Source organism: Chrysemys picta, chromosome 14 (genome assembly GCF_011386835.1).
Source record: "Chrysemys picta bellii isolate R12L10 chromosome 14, ASM1138683v2, whole genome shotgun sequence".
In the NCBI taxonomy this organism is placed as follows: domain Eukaryota; kingdom Metazoa; phylum Chordata; order Testudines; family Emydidae; genus Chrysemys; species Chrysemys picta.
Window position 1 is genome coordinate 20661135 of NC_088804.1, and position 14334 is coordinate 20675468.

A 14334-nucleotide genomic window follows, 5' to 3' on the forward strand; every position below is an offset into this window, starting at 1 on the left:
CAGGCCTTTTTCCCCTCTGGAACTGCAGAGAAGGTCATTAAGGTAGAAAACAGACTTTATGTTCTGGCTTTTTTATACACTATAGGTCAAAAATGACTTTCATTAGTCAAGGAAAAGTGTGAGGATATATACACAAGTTAACACCGTTATTTTTAATGTTTTCTCAGAAAACACAAAGGAAATAGATGTGTGAACTAGTAGTCCATTTTTTTAAATGATAAAGAATATCTGCAGACTTATTTTGTTTTACTTGGAGGGTTAATAGTAAAGATTTTTAAGATTAGTTATGTATTGCTCACAAAGGCTATGAGATTTGGAGGCAGTTAAGAGCAAGGGGGTAAATCTAATGATTTAGACACATGGCCCATACTATAAAATAAACTGCAGATAAAATTTATTCTCATTCTAATATTAGTTATTAAAAAGTATTTCAGAAATTCTGCAAACCCAAGAGAGACATGTTAAAGTGCCAGCTCCTGCTCCTGTTGAGATTAGTACCAGAATTGTCATGGGATACAGTCTTGCTCCTGCTGAAGTCCAAGTCACAATGTAACCTTTAGAGCTAAAACAAATCATGCCAATGGGACGTGGTGGGGGTGGTTAAATAAGCTCAAAGAATTCATGTATGAGCCTCAACTTGTCCTTTAGGGTACAGCTATTGAACAAACACCACTTCTTAACTGGTTAGAGAAATGCTGCCCCCTTGGAGTTTTCCAGAGTGGAACCATCCTACAACATGACTATACACTACATTAAGGTATCAGTACATGGAGCTCTGTATCCAATACAGGACTTTTATTCAATCATCTCACCAGAAAATAAATGAAACTCTAGAAGTCAAAATTGTTGCTTTGTGACTGAAGGAAGACAGCAAAAAGGCTCTCTGCTCATTTTCGTAAACCAGTAAAGCAATATTTGCTGGCAATAGTCTGGAACTGACTGAATTCACTGAATTAAATAATTTTAAGTAAACTGTTTTGGCCCTAGATACATTATTGCTAGAGAATGCCTAAGTCTCCAGTGGTTTTGACAGACAGTACTTCTCAGAAAGCTTTCATGAAAAAAGATTTGAATGCTTGATAGTTGCTAACTGATGTCCTTCAACTTCTAATAAACTGGTTACTACTTTCTCATATGAGAATTGTTGTAGCAGCAGAGCTGTGCAGGTGAAAGCAGTGAGAAATCAGGGTTTCTCAAAATCATGAAATATTGTGGTTGCCGTGCATTTTACAGGAAACTGGAATGCTCTCGCCCCCTTCCCTCTCCTCCCCCCCACCAGCAATGAGAAATTATTTTCTGATTGGATAAAAACTATGCAAACTGAGCCTAGGAAGCCCTGTAGACCTAGTACAAAAGAAATATTTTAAAGGGCACCCCTGATGTGTATAGTCACAATACCCCATTATCACCAAGGGGCATCTACCCAGTTCTCTGCTTATTGTTTTAGTCTACCAGCCTGAACCCATTTTGGGCACTAAGGGATAACCTTAGTTAGAAACCTTAGCTTCTAGTTAGCTAGAAAATTTCATTGCTACTGCATTAGGCACACATCTGGCAGTCAGCACCAGGGTGGATGGAGATGCTGAAAGTGGTGCAGTTTTTCTATATCACGTAATGTTTAAACATTATTGGGCATACAATAAAAAAAATCATTAAAAAAAAAAATCACAAAAAGGGCTATAATTCATAGAAACAGGCCCTACCCCCTAATTACAAAACATACATTTTTGATGTACCTGCTTGGCTGGAGAATAAGTCTAAAGCACGCATAGTTCAACTGTAATTATCATCTTACTATTACTTATATAACAATGACGACTCAGAGAAAAAAGGGCTGTAGAACGTCTTGTTTGACCATACTGTATGAATAAAATATAACCATGTACTCTTCTGTAACCCTTACATACAACTATGAACTACTGATTGTCTAACACAACACCCCTTCAAGCTATATTTACTCACAGAAATAGTCACAGTAATTCACAGATAGTTGAAACATTTCTACTCCCCCTCAGAATGTGTGTCTGTTGTGGTTAGTTGCTACACTCATCACTGTCCCAGTTGCATGCATCGGTGCATACCAAATCTTCCCTGCGGCATTGGCGTCTCCTTGTTGCACAGGTTCTTTCAGAGCCACACTGCACAAAAGGTGAAGATGGCTTCTGGAGCAAATGGCAGCACTATCATGTTAGGAACAAGATGTCCCGTGCTTTCTATCTTTGAGGATGAGGACAGAGGTCAAATATGGAGGGATCATTTTGTAAAAAGTACTCACATGGGGTGATATGGTGTGTTTGTCTTTTATCATCTTTCTGGGTGAATTCATTTGAGAGTGTAGTAATTGTCTCTTTTTTACCTACACAGAGGTTGCTGAGGTATTTAGTGCACTGGATGAGGTAAACCACATGTTGTTATAGGCATCTGTAGGAACCTGCACAATATTTTCAAAAGACGAACCTAGGAACTTAAATTAATAACTCTGCTAGATACCAAAAAATCATGGATTTAATAAAGATACTGGATTTATGGCTCATTACAACAATCTGTAACATACTAACCCTCCTTTGTCCTACAACTGTAGAGGAGTTAACTGCCAACTTCACCTTGAATTGTTGCTTGCCACATGTATTATCCCCTTATTTGTTCTACCCTTGTACTTAGTTGTGACACTTTGGGCTTGTCTAATCTTGAAACTCTACAATGGCACAGCTGCAGCACTTAGTCAGCGTAGCTAATTCACCTTCCCAAGGGGGGATAGCAAGATCAATGGAAAAATTCTTCTGGCAACCTAGCACTGTCTACACAGGGGTTAGGGCAGCTTAACTACATTGCTCAGGAGTGTGAATTTTTCACATCCATGAGCAGTACAGCTGGGACAAGCTAACTTTTTAGGTTAGACCAGGCCTAAGAGTACCTTTCCCAGACCTGAAAAAGAGCTGTGCATAAGCTTGAAAACTTCTCTCTTTCACCAACAGATGTTGGTCCAATAAAAGCTATTACCTCACCCACCTTGTTTCTCTAATATATTGGGATCAACACAGCTACAACACTGCAGACCTTAATGTATGTACAGTTTATACAGCATTATATAGCTATGAAATAATTTGGGAAGAATGGGGCTAGATCAGAGGTTCTTAAGCTGTAGGTCAGGACCCCAAAGTGGGTCGCAACCCCATTTTAATAGGGGTAGCCAGGGCTAGCTTAGACTTGCTGGGGTTGAGGGCCGAAGAAGCCGAAGCCCAAGCCCCACCAACCGGGGCAGAAGCCCAAGACTCAGGGCTTTAGCCCTGGGCGGCGGGGCTCAGGTTATAGGCCCCCTGCATGGGGCTGAAGCCCTGGGTCTTCAGCTTTGGCACCCCCAGGACAGCAAAGCTCGAGTCAGCTCAGGCTTCAGTCCCCCCTCTTGGGGTCATGTAGTAATTTTTGTTGTCAGAAGTGGTCAGGATGCAATGAAGTTTGAGAATCCCTGGGGCTAGATAAATTTGAAATTTTATTATTGCTATGATACTCCCTTGTATCATTGGAAAATATCCTTTCTATGCTTCTCTGGAATATAGACAATTGTTCGTTCAGAATATGCATTCAGCTAGATTAAATAATAGACTAAATAAACCTCAGAAGAAATAAACAATGGGAATATTTCCCTTCATAGTTTAACCAGTTTGTATGGTCTGCAGAATACAGTATCTAATGGGACAGATTTTCAGAAGTGTACATTCAAAACAACAAAAAACAAAAAAACACCAATGTTTATGCAATCTCTGACATTTGCACACATGCAAATCAAGGGCTGTATACGTGCACTGAATTTCTACTTTTAGACACACACTTCAATCCTGGCACCTTATCACAATCTGAAATTCTTCTTCTAGGAATGGAAACAGTGGTACCCCTAATTAGAATTATAAGAAAAGAGTTGCAACAGGATCTGTGGGACATTAGGTTAAAATAAAGTATTCCAAGGGTGCAGACAAGTGTAATCACAAAATTTTGAAAAATATTAAAAAAGACTGGGTACTTACAGTTCAAATGCTTATGTAGTGTGGGAATGCTAGAGGACTTCCTTAACAAAAGAAACTCTGCTGCTGCAAACTCTGAAAAGATAAGAGAATAAAGTTATACAGAAAACTGAACAGAACAATCCACTTAAACTGCTAAAGGTGATAATTACAAAAAATTACAAAATTTGGCAATACCACTTCACATTAGCATGGATAATTTTGAGCCCTGTATTAGATCTATTACTAGCATTTTCAACTGTTTCATACTGTAAGTCTTAATAAACTAAAATGTTATTTATTTCCCACTATAACCTTATTTAAGACTTGTTGTCTAGTATAATCCCCACTAGTAATGCAAGCTGTGTGAAGGAAACCTTGGTCCAGTGTTTAAAGCCCAATAGGGATGAGAGCCTCCAGAAGTCTAACAGGGTTGGTTGAGTTATTCATTACAAATAATTTATCCGATGAATGTAGTCCTTCTTTCTGCTTAAAATTATTTGTGAAAATGCAATTTTAAAAAAAAAACACATTTGTTCATTTGGAGTTAGTTTTGTATTAAATGTTTTCATGCATGTTTTGTTTGTGGATTGGATCCTATGAGTAGTTGCTCTATATGATATTACAGAAGCATGACCCAGGAATACCTTGGTGCCACCTGACAGAGGGATACAAAGAGCTTTTCAGGGATCCCCTGGGTCAAATATACACATGTTAAGTTCACACAAGGGAGGCATGTAAGTCTCTACCAAGAGCCAGTGGCCCACTGATTGTCATAATAGTTGCAAGATGTTTATACAGAAAATTGTTTAAGAGATACGTAAAATAAGAGTTCCAAAACTGTTAAAGTAAAGCTTGTCATTCGGAGATAAATCCATCAACTTACAGAATAATGAACATCCGTGGACACAGGCTATGTTTAATTCTCAGGCCAGGTGTGAGCCTGAGAATTTGCAAAGACAAAAGAACCCCAAAATAAGTCTCTGAACAGAAGACCTCCCGGCAGAAGAGACAATAGTCTGTAACTGCATTAAAAAAAAAAGAGGAGAGGGAACAAGATTGTATCACTCACCTAGGAGTGAAACTGACAATGTGGCTTGTGTCAGGAACAAGGGACCACGGCCTGTCTGACCAGAAAACACTGGTGAGCAATATTTTATGAAATATGAGAATATACTGTAATTAAGTCAAGGCTCCAGAATGCATCTTATTATTTTATATGTAACCATTTGTTTCCTAATAATCCTAATTGCTCTCACTCAAATCTCTATACTTCATTAAATAAACTTTTACTTGTTTTCACTATAAACGTATCTAAGTACTGTGTGTTAGATGGAGTGGTGATCTAAGGTATAACTGGTAAGTTCGGGGGGTACTGCTTCTTTGGGAGGAGCAAATCTGTGAATGTTGTTAAGAAAGTTGCTGAAGAATGATGTCCAGGCTGCTAAGTTGTTAGAATTACTCAGTGTTTCTGTTCCTGGAGCTCCGGTGTCATTAACACTAGCAGAGAATGCAGCCTGCTAATTCAGCAGACTTCGATGTTACTCAAACAAAAAACATAGGCACGGTTCAATAACCAAGGCACTCGGTCAGGTTTCTTGCCCTCAAGATACCGTCCTCGCGCCCTGGCTCCATGGTTATAGGTTCGCTAACACCTGAGTGCCCAGGGACAAGGAGTGGCTCAGTCAGCAGCAGGACTTTCTCCTGTCCCCTAGGCCGCACGAAGGGTTACGGTGAGGTATCCCAACATTTATAGACTGAGAAACAACTTACATACCACCTTACGTGTTTCATGACATCTGCTTGTTACCTCCCCTTGTACCTTGCTCCAAATGTCTTGGGCAAAACATCCCTATCAATCACTTCGGTCAAACCCTCTTATCTGGAGTTAGGTCAGGATGTACCTGGGCTACTCTTTTGCAATGTGTTCACAACATACATACCCAGTATCTGTTGCTTCTTAGGAGTGCCTGTATTTTAGCAACGATAGCACTGCCATCGCCAAATTCATGTATCGGACAGTGAATCTGTAAGCATCTGCTTTAATACATGGCCTGACTTTGGTTAATGGCATGGGCTGACTTTGGTGACTATGGTTCAGGTCTCACACCAGGCTTTCTCCCCTATAGTGAATACTGCGAGTGTCCAGTGGAACAGAGGCTGGACACTCCAGGAAGATGCCTGGAGATTGGAGTGTGTCTACTGCTAACCTGCAGAGAGGGGAAGACGGGCGGGGGGCCGCATAGGCCTAAAGGAAAGTGTTTGTGTTGCCCCTGATTGGTGGAGGTGGAGAGCTCACCCCCAACAAGCAGAGACAAGGCTTTCTCAAGCTACAGGCAGGAGGTTGTGATTAATTTGAGCAAGATTGTTGTCAAGCTTAAGATGAACACCAATATTGCCAGTGTTAGGCCTAAAGCTTCCGGAAGCTTTATAAAATGAGCTTTGCAAAATTATCTTTAAAAAGCAAGCTTTGCAAAATGAAGCTACAACTTGTGGTCAAGAGACGCTGCAGCCAAAGAACTGATTCCTATGTGGGTTTGATGGGCTAGGCCTTTAGGCATAGGTCATCAAGATAACCTTACCCACAATCAAGCCAACAGCCCATTTAGAGGTAAGTTACCTAGAAAACTAAGGGAAACCACAATCGAGACAGTGGGCTATATAGAAATAAGCTATCTCCTTGAGCATAACCTATAAAATTAAAATAATAATTGGCTACAAGAAAATAAGTAAGCATGAATTATACAGCCAAAGCGATAACACTAAATTTGGCCTAATCTGATTGGATGACCTGCTTCAAAGCACAGCGGGCAGATGAGATTAAATGTGTAGAACTTCAGGAGGGTGTGTGTGTGTGTGTCTTGGACTAAGAAGTTATTCTCTTTGATCGGTCTGACCCACACCCCCTGAACCGAGGAAACCTGAACTGCACCGACTATCTGCACCTGGCCAATGCAAAGAGCGGTCGACTAAAGGGTAACGTATTCTTGGCAGGGTAAGGTTTTAAAGAAAAAGTCTGGTTGCATGCAGAATAAGGTAACGGAGTAAAGAAGTCTGGGTTGCTCGAGCTGTTTTGATCTCAAGTTGTGCTGACATTATAGTATTAAGAATGGTAGTGTTGGGATAATTTGACCTCAGGTTATATTAATGCTGCAGTATTAAAAATAGTAGTAAAAGTGTACTTGTATGCAATATAATTTGTCATTTATATTAATCCTTATTCAATGCTGGTCTTTAATTTTTCTTTTCCTATTCTGTCTGTGTTGCATTTATATCCGTAAGTCATTAAAAGCCTATCTTAAGGAATAATCAGTAGTTTTAATTTCTTTATACAGACACCACTTAACCTCATTACATCTGTGTTGGGTGGTGGGAAGTAGCGATCACCCAGAGCCCCATTTCGGCCCTGATGTGTGTCCCCTTCTTCCTATATCTCCGCAGAGGTAACCAGGTGCTTCACAGCCACAGTTAGGAAGCCACACAATAAGTCATACGGCACTGTTTTTTTCCCCTCGACTTGGATAACCTAGTCCTTAAAAAACAGAGTTCCTTTTCTAAGTGCAAGGAACACACGAATATTCATAATTGTTTGAGGAATCTAATCTGTGAATAATAGAAAGAGCTTTCACAAAATGGGCAGGAGAGCCTTTCCAGGACAAGCATTCGCTGAATATTTATTCAAAATTAATATTCACACCACTTTGTTTTCTGTAAATATTTGTATTATATGGCAAGAACTTCAACCAGGGATCAGGACCCTTTTGTGCTAGGCACTGTACAAACATGTAATAATTTTTTTAAAAGTTGCTGCCCCCAAAAGCATAAAATCTTAGCGTGACAAGATACTGCAATCACATGTAGTATCTTTATGTATCACTGAGGGCTAGGGATTGCATGTACAATTGCATTCTTCTCCATGGGGGAGAGTTTCCACAGCACCTTCAGAAAATAAAACTGTGAGGAGTGATTAAGATGAATCACTCACACTGTAAACACCTTCAGAGAAGTACCACCCCTTGGGGAAATTTGCATATACTTGTTTAAACTGGGTTTCCAGAGACTAGGAAAGCAAAGAACTGGCTTTTAGCTTAAAAAGGCTGCATTTAAACGGACTTCGGTCCTTTTTTCTAATCCATCCAATGGATTTGTGAAAAGGTTGGAAAGACTTTGGCCTACTTGGGCCACATATGATGGATAGGTTTTATTGTTTAAGTTCTCTCTGTAATGTTTTTACCTTAAGAATAAATGTGCTGGCTTAGAAAGGGCTGTGTGTTAACTACCAGCAATACACTGTTCATAGCCCTGGGAGAAAAAGCAAAGTACAGGCACTGGCACAAGCTCATGCAGGGAGATGCGCAACCTTAAAACCCTAGTCAGGAGGGAGAGAAATGCAGGACTCTGCCCAAGAGGGGTTACAGCTAGGAGGCAGAAATCTTAAGAAGGTGTCCTTAAGGACCCAGAGGGTGAATATAGGTACAGAAACTGACACTTAGCACATGAGGAGAGACAACAGGTAGAGAGAACAAACAAACAGGAAAGAAAAGGACAAAGTAATAGGGAAAAGAAGGAGGCTATTTGCAAGAATATCTGCAAATACTTTTTTGCTGTGTTCAGCAAGCTCTCACTACAAGATGTGTAATGTTCACTGTAGACCTTCTACCTTCTTCCCCCATGAGAATAACCCATAAATGGACCTGGAAATGCTATGAGAATTGAGTATCATCCTAATTCTTCTGGCACGTCAGAGAAATCCAATGACTCCTTTCCACCCCCACCCCCCCATCTCCATGTTGCCATCTCTTGAAGGTACAGCTCATGTAATGTGCTCTCCTGGCCACTGCTGATCCCAGAGTTCCCACCTCATCCCCCGCCCCCACATCTGAGGAGGCTGAACAAGTTAAAGTAACTGGAAACAAGCCACAGTAACTTGAAAGACTTTGGCATGGCTTTGCAGAGAAAATATGGCAGAGCTTCGCAGCCCTCACAGCCCTAGATCATTCCCTCTTCCCAAGGTGAAACTCCACAAAACCTCTCTCATAGCTGAGGGCATGTCTACATGGAGACCCTAGGCTATATCTATACTACAGCAGCCCAGTTACAACCCTGCAGCTGTGCCACTGTAGCATAGACACTTCCTGCATTGACAGGAGTTTTTCAGCCTAGCTGGATCTACAGTGGGGGTTTAGTGAACCTAACCAAGTCACACAGGGCATGACATTTTTCACAGTCAACAATGACGTAACTAGATTGATCTAATATTTAGGTGTAGACCAGGACTATATTCATGGGAAACAGGGATGTAAATCTCCAGCACACTAGCTGATCATGTGGACTCTGCTATAGTGTACTAAAAGTTGAGTAGTGCACCTTAATGTACTGCTTTTTTCTTTACCTCAGAGTACACTACAGAACTTTTAGTGCACAGTAGCAGGGTCCACATGACAAGTTAATGCACAGCAGGCTACTGCACTGTATATTTATACCCCGGCTTTATGCCCACTAACTCTCACTAAAGACAAGTCCTGAGTGAGAGGGAGGAAGCCCCTGGACTCTCTTTCCCCCTTTAGCTCATCCAAGCAAGACAGCCAGAATCTCGTTACTTTTCCCTATTTGCTGATGTTCCCTTATCTTCTTTTTCTAATGAATAAAATACATAATTACCTTTAGGTGTGTTGTGATGCTTAAAAGGAGTTGGAATTATTATTCTGATAGACTTTCGAAAAATTCTTTGGGTTTTGCTATCCTGTTAGTTGCTTCCTGAATATTATAAAGAATTCAAAAAGTAACTTATCTATGTATTCAGTTTCTTTCGCCCCATAATCTATCAGTTATTTTGGTACTTTGAAATCTGCCCCAAAAAATTAGACCTGATCTACACTTATAGTTTAGCACCACATTGCTATGGCACTCAGAGGTGTGAAAAATTCACACATCTGAGCACTGTAACTGTGTCGACCAACAGCTGGTGTAGCTGTGGCTAGGTTGATGGGAAAATACTTCCATTGACCTAGCTACCACCACTCAGGGAGATGATTACTGACAGAGATGGGAAAACCCCTTTCGTTACTGTAGGAAGCATTTACACTATGGTGCTACAGTTACAGCACCCATAGAGTAGACATGGCCTTAGTATTTGTAATATCATTGCAGGAATGGAGAGAAACTTTTTTCTTCCATTGCGAGGTTTATTGATAGGTATAAGATTTAGAACCAAATGCACCTTGTGCCATTATTTACACCAGTGCAAAGTGATTAAAAAGTGGCTGTAAAATGCTAACATTCTAATCTGGTAGCATTTTACACCCACTTTGCACTGGTATAATGTTTACACTAGGGGCAGAGCAAAGGCCAATCCGGGCCTTAGGGTACTTCATCAGCTCTCATTTTTGAGAGAAAGAAAGGAAGGAAGGAGCATTATTATGTGTTACTAGTAGAACTGTAGACTCTTAAAATTAAAAGATTTAAAAAATTTTTGACAATTTTTGCAGTCTATTTAATGAACTTTGCATTTCTTTGCCAGTGAAACAAAACTGATCAGTTTCACTTTCTGATTCTCTAACACAATACTGTTATGTCTGGGTTTCCAAAACCAAAGTGAAATGCTTAAAATTTCAAAAAGAAAATAAATCTTGCTCTCATACAAACTTTTTTTTTTTTTTTTTTTAAGAAAAGTTTCATAAAACCATTCTTAGTCCTAGTAGATTTTTTGCTAAATCACTTGGCATATTTTTTTTAATTAAAAAAAAAAAAGTATGAAACCTCAAGTCTTTTCAAACTAAATGCTCTCAAGTCAAATGGGAGCTTGGTGTTTACAAAGAATGCAAATAGACTCACCTCTTTTATAATCTTGCCTGAACTGTTACTTCCCATGAGAATTCTAGCTACATTTTCTTTGACTGAATTGGGGACTATAGTCCCCACCTGCAAACACTTACATACACACTTAACTTTAAGCAACTGATTTCAGTGTGATTACTCACATGCTTAAAAGATCAGCACACGTGTAAGTGTTTGAAGGAACAGGATCTATATTTGAAACTTTAAATATTTAAAAAAATTGTCTTTCACCTTTATTTGTTAGGCCCTTATCATTCTGCCACTTAGGGATCTTTCAAGCTATAGTACTGGGTGCTTCCTGCAAAGTGCTATCTGTTGTGAACCATGGCTACAGGGAGCTTCTTAAACCATGGCACGGAGACTCAGCAGTGCAATATATAATTGCAAATGTAATTCTTATTGATCATCAAGTCTACAGCGCTTGAGCCTTCACATCATACTCTCTAAACCAGGGGCAGGCAACCTCCAGCACGCATGCCAAAGGAGACACATGAGCTGATTTTCAGTGGCACTCACACTGCTGGGGTCCTGGCCACCAGTCCGGGGGGCTCTGCATTTTAATTTAATTTTAAATGAAGCATCTTAAACATTTTAAAAACCTTATTTACTTTACATATAACAATTGTTTAGTTATATATTATAGACTTGTAGAAAGAGACCTTCTAAAAACGTTAAAATGTATTAATGGCACACAAAACCTTAAATTAAGAGTGAAAAAATGAAGACTCGGCATGTCTGAAAGGTTGCTGACCCCTGCTCTAAACTCACAAAGTTCTGTCCCAGCTTGTAATGGGCTGAGTGTAAAATCTGGACAGGATCATCTGGGTACAGACCAGGGTCAGATTAAATCATAAGCAGCTTCTGCAGTCAGATGATGAAATTGGAAACTCAGCTTTAACTAAAAAAAAATGCTTCTACCTATCTCTGCAGATAGCCTGAAACAACAGCTGAAAGAGATTTGAATTGTACCATTCACTTCAACTGAGTCCTGCTGTACACAACCTATTTGGTAGTGGTAAAGACAGTATCATTTCTTTTAAAAGTTAACACTAAGGAAATTCCTCAGCTACTTGATGTAGCAGCTGCTATGGTTTTAATGCATTTCTCTTTCAGTGCATTATTATATTTGTTTACTATCAATTTGTTGGGGGGGGGGGTGGTGAAGGAGAAGATGGAAGGGATGACAGAAAGAATGGGTAGAGACAGAACCAAAACAAAGATAACCATGCTTGAAGTATATAAATGGTATATTTTAATTTAGCACATGGCTTATATTTCACCTAGATACTTGATGGACAGACACTGGCAATGATACCAGCAGAAGGAAATCCTTCTTTGCTATTCCTTAATATTTGGCCTTTGCTCATTTTATTTCAGATTGGTAAAACTGTACTCATCCAGGCTGTTGATTCTTCACTCCATTTCAAAGTAGGCTCAAAACACTTACATAGAGTAAGAAAATAACTTTGAGAGATGAATTTGCTGTTGGATTATGTGATAGTTTGACATTTGCTTATGCACAGGATAATGCAGCACTGGAGGGAGGCAACAAGGGCCTCCCAGGAAAGAAGACACATGCCTTATACAGTCTGCAGTGTGGTGGACTGGCATACAGATGAGGAAGGGGAAATATCTCTAGGGAGAGGCATATCTCTTTCAAATGTGCAGAGACATGCCTCTCTGTACTTGCTATCTTGTCCCCCCCCAGCTACCATTTACCTCACTTGAAAAGGTGCTGGCTCATGTGAAAAGCACCATAATAAACAAGTTATGACAGCATTTAGGCCTACAAGCAGGATCCATTACTTAAGAGCCAGAAATTCCCTCCCCCTCCTCCTAAACTAGGGGAGGTGGCATGAAGTTTCTTCCAGCACATCCCTATCAGGTTATTGTGCAGAGGGGGAACAAGACAGACAGTTGCATCAATTCAAATCCACTTCCCTCACAGGAGCCACACCCCAGCGCAATAAATCAAGTCAAAGTACCTCTATAGTCTTCTTTTCAAGGCAATGTTGCACAGAACATCCTGCTTTTCAGCTCTCCACTTCCTGCATACCCTTCTGAAGGCTTAGCCTTTTCACCTTTCCTCCCTAGGCAGTAGGGGGAGATACTAATAGGAACATCTTCACCTCAGGCTTCACACATTGGGGGAACTCAAGGTTTGAACCAACTCCCTCCCCCCAAAACTTGAGCAAGAGGAGGGCTGCAGAATAATTCTTCATCCCCCTTTACAAGGCTATATTGTGCACATATGCAGGCAGAGAGCTGCCTCAAATACCCCCTTTCCTGGAGCTACTAGCCCCTACACTGCAATCTAGAGCACTCTAATGAGGCAAACAACTCTGAAGAGATTCACCTGGGTAGATGGCTGAGCAGCTGGTCTTAAAGAGAGAAGCCTCTCATTGCATGCAATCAGGATTCCTTCCCCTCCTTTTCTAGGGAGGGGGAGACTTATCTGGCTGAAGCCTCATGGGAGATTACTCTGTGCTCCGGTGAGCCAGTGTAATACTACCATAATACCTAATGTTTGCACAAGGTGCCAAAATAATTTTATTATAACTACCAAGATATTAGGAAGATGTTTCTGAAGCAGTAAGTACAATCCTAGAGCCAAAAAATGAAATATACTGGATTAAATAATAATCCAATATAATCACCTATAATATGTATCTAGTGATGCATATGAACTGCTTGTATTTTGGAGAAGTTTGGACCACATCTAGACCCAAACTTTGCAGCATAAACTGACCCAACTTTGTAAAATGCATGTGTATCAACATCCTATCCAAACCCTCTTTACCCTGGAAAATCTCATGATTAAACCCCATTCTAAATTGTGCTTCATATGCCAGAATGAGCTAACTCAGAAACTTCCCTAAAATAGCAGGCCTTGTTTATCACTTATTCACACATATCACAGGAACTATAGCTTTCAACTTACTAAAACCCTAACATGTGACCCGTTCCTTTAAAGCGCATGGCAAAGACACAAAATGCGGGAACACAACCTAAATAATATGGAAGATTTAAAAAAAATGCAGAAATGATATTGGATTCATTTTTAACATCGCCGAAAGTTTTCTAGAACTCCTGTTCTATGACTCAGCGTTTTTCCTGTTGGTTACTTACTGGGCGATAACACCCAGCCTATGATAGAGGTAAACCTAAACAAATCTCAGGGGAAACTCCAATAACGCTTATGAAATGTGGAAGGAAGAAAACACGGGCTGAGCAAACACGGAAAATGTCCTATTGAAAGATAAAAGCTTGAGAAACGCATTTACAACTAAACCCGCCCCTTTGTAATGGACGCTCCTGAGTGTAACTCTAGGTGTAGCATTGCGGTTACTCACTACACAAACCTCTCCAGGTTTTGCTCCAGGCCTTCTCCCAGCCTAGGGCTGCCGAGAGGCCGGGACAGGGAGTCTGTTTTGTCTCAGGCGGACCCATGCGCTGTCTGTCCCACCCCCAATGCGCCCGCAGCTGGGCGCAGGACTGA

At 40.4% G+C, this 14334-nt stretch overlaps 1 long non-coding RNA gene across 2 annotated transcripts in view; it reads right to left on the reverse strand.

The window, feature by feature from the left end:
• LOC112059377 (uncharacterized) overlaps positions 1-14331 on the reverse strand; it is a 104048-nt gene extending 89717 nt beyond the window's left edge. For both annotated transcript variants that reach the window (XR_006174942.2, XR_010592664.1), the window contains exons 1-2: positions 14198-14331; positions 4023-4094 (exon numbers count right to left, since the gene is read on the reverse strand). This is a non-coding gene — a long non-coding RNA (uncharacterized LOC112059377). The remainder of the gene's footprint in view (positions 1-4022; positions 4095-14197) is intronic.
• Positions 14332-14334: the final 3 nt, after the last annotated feature.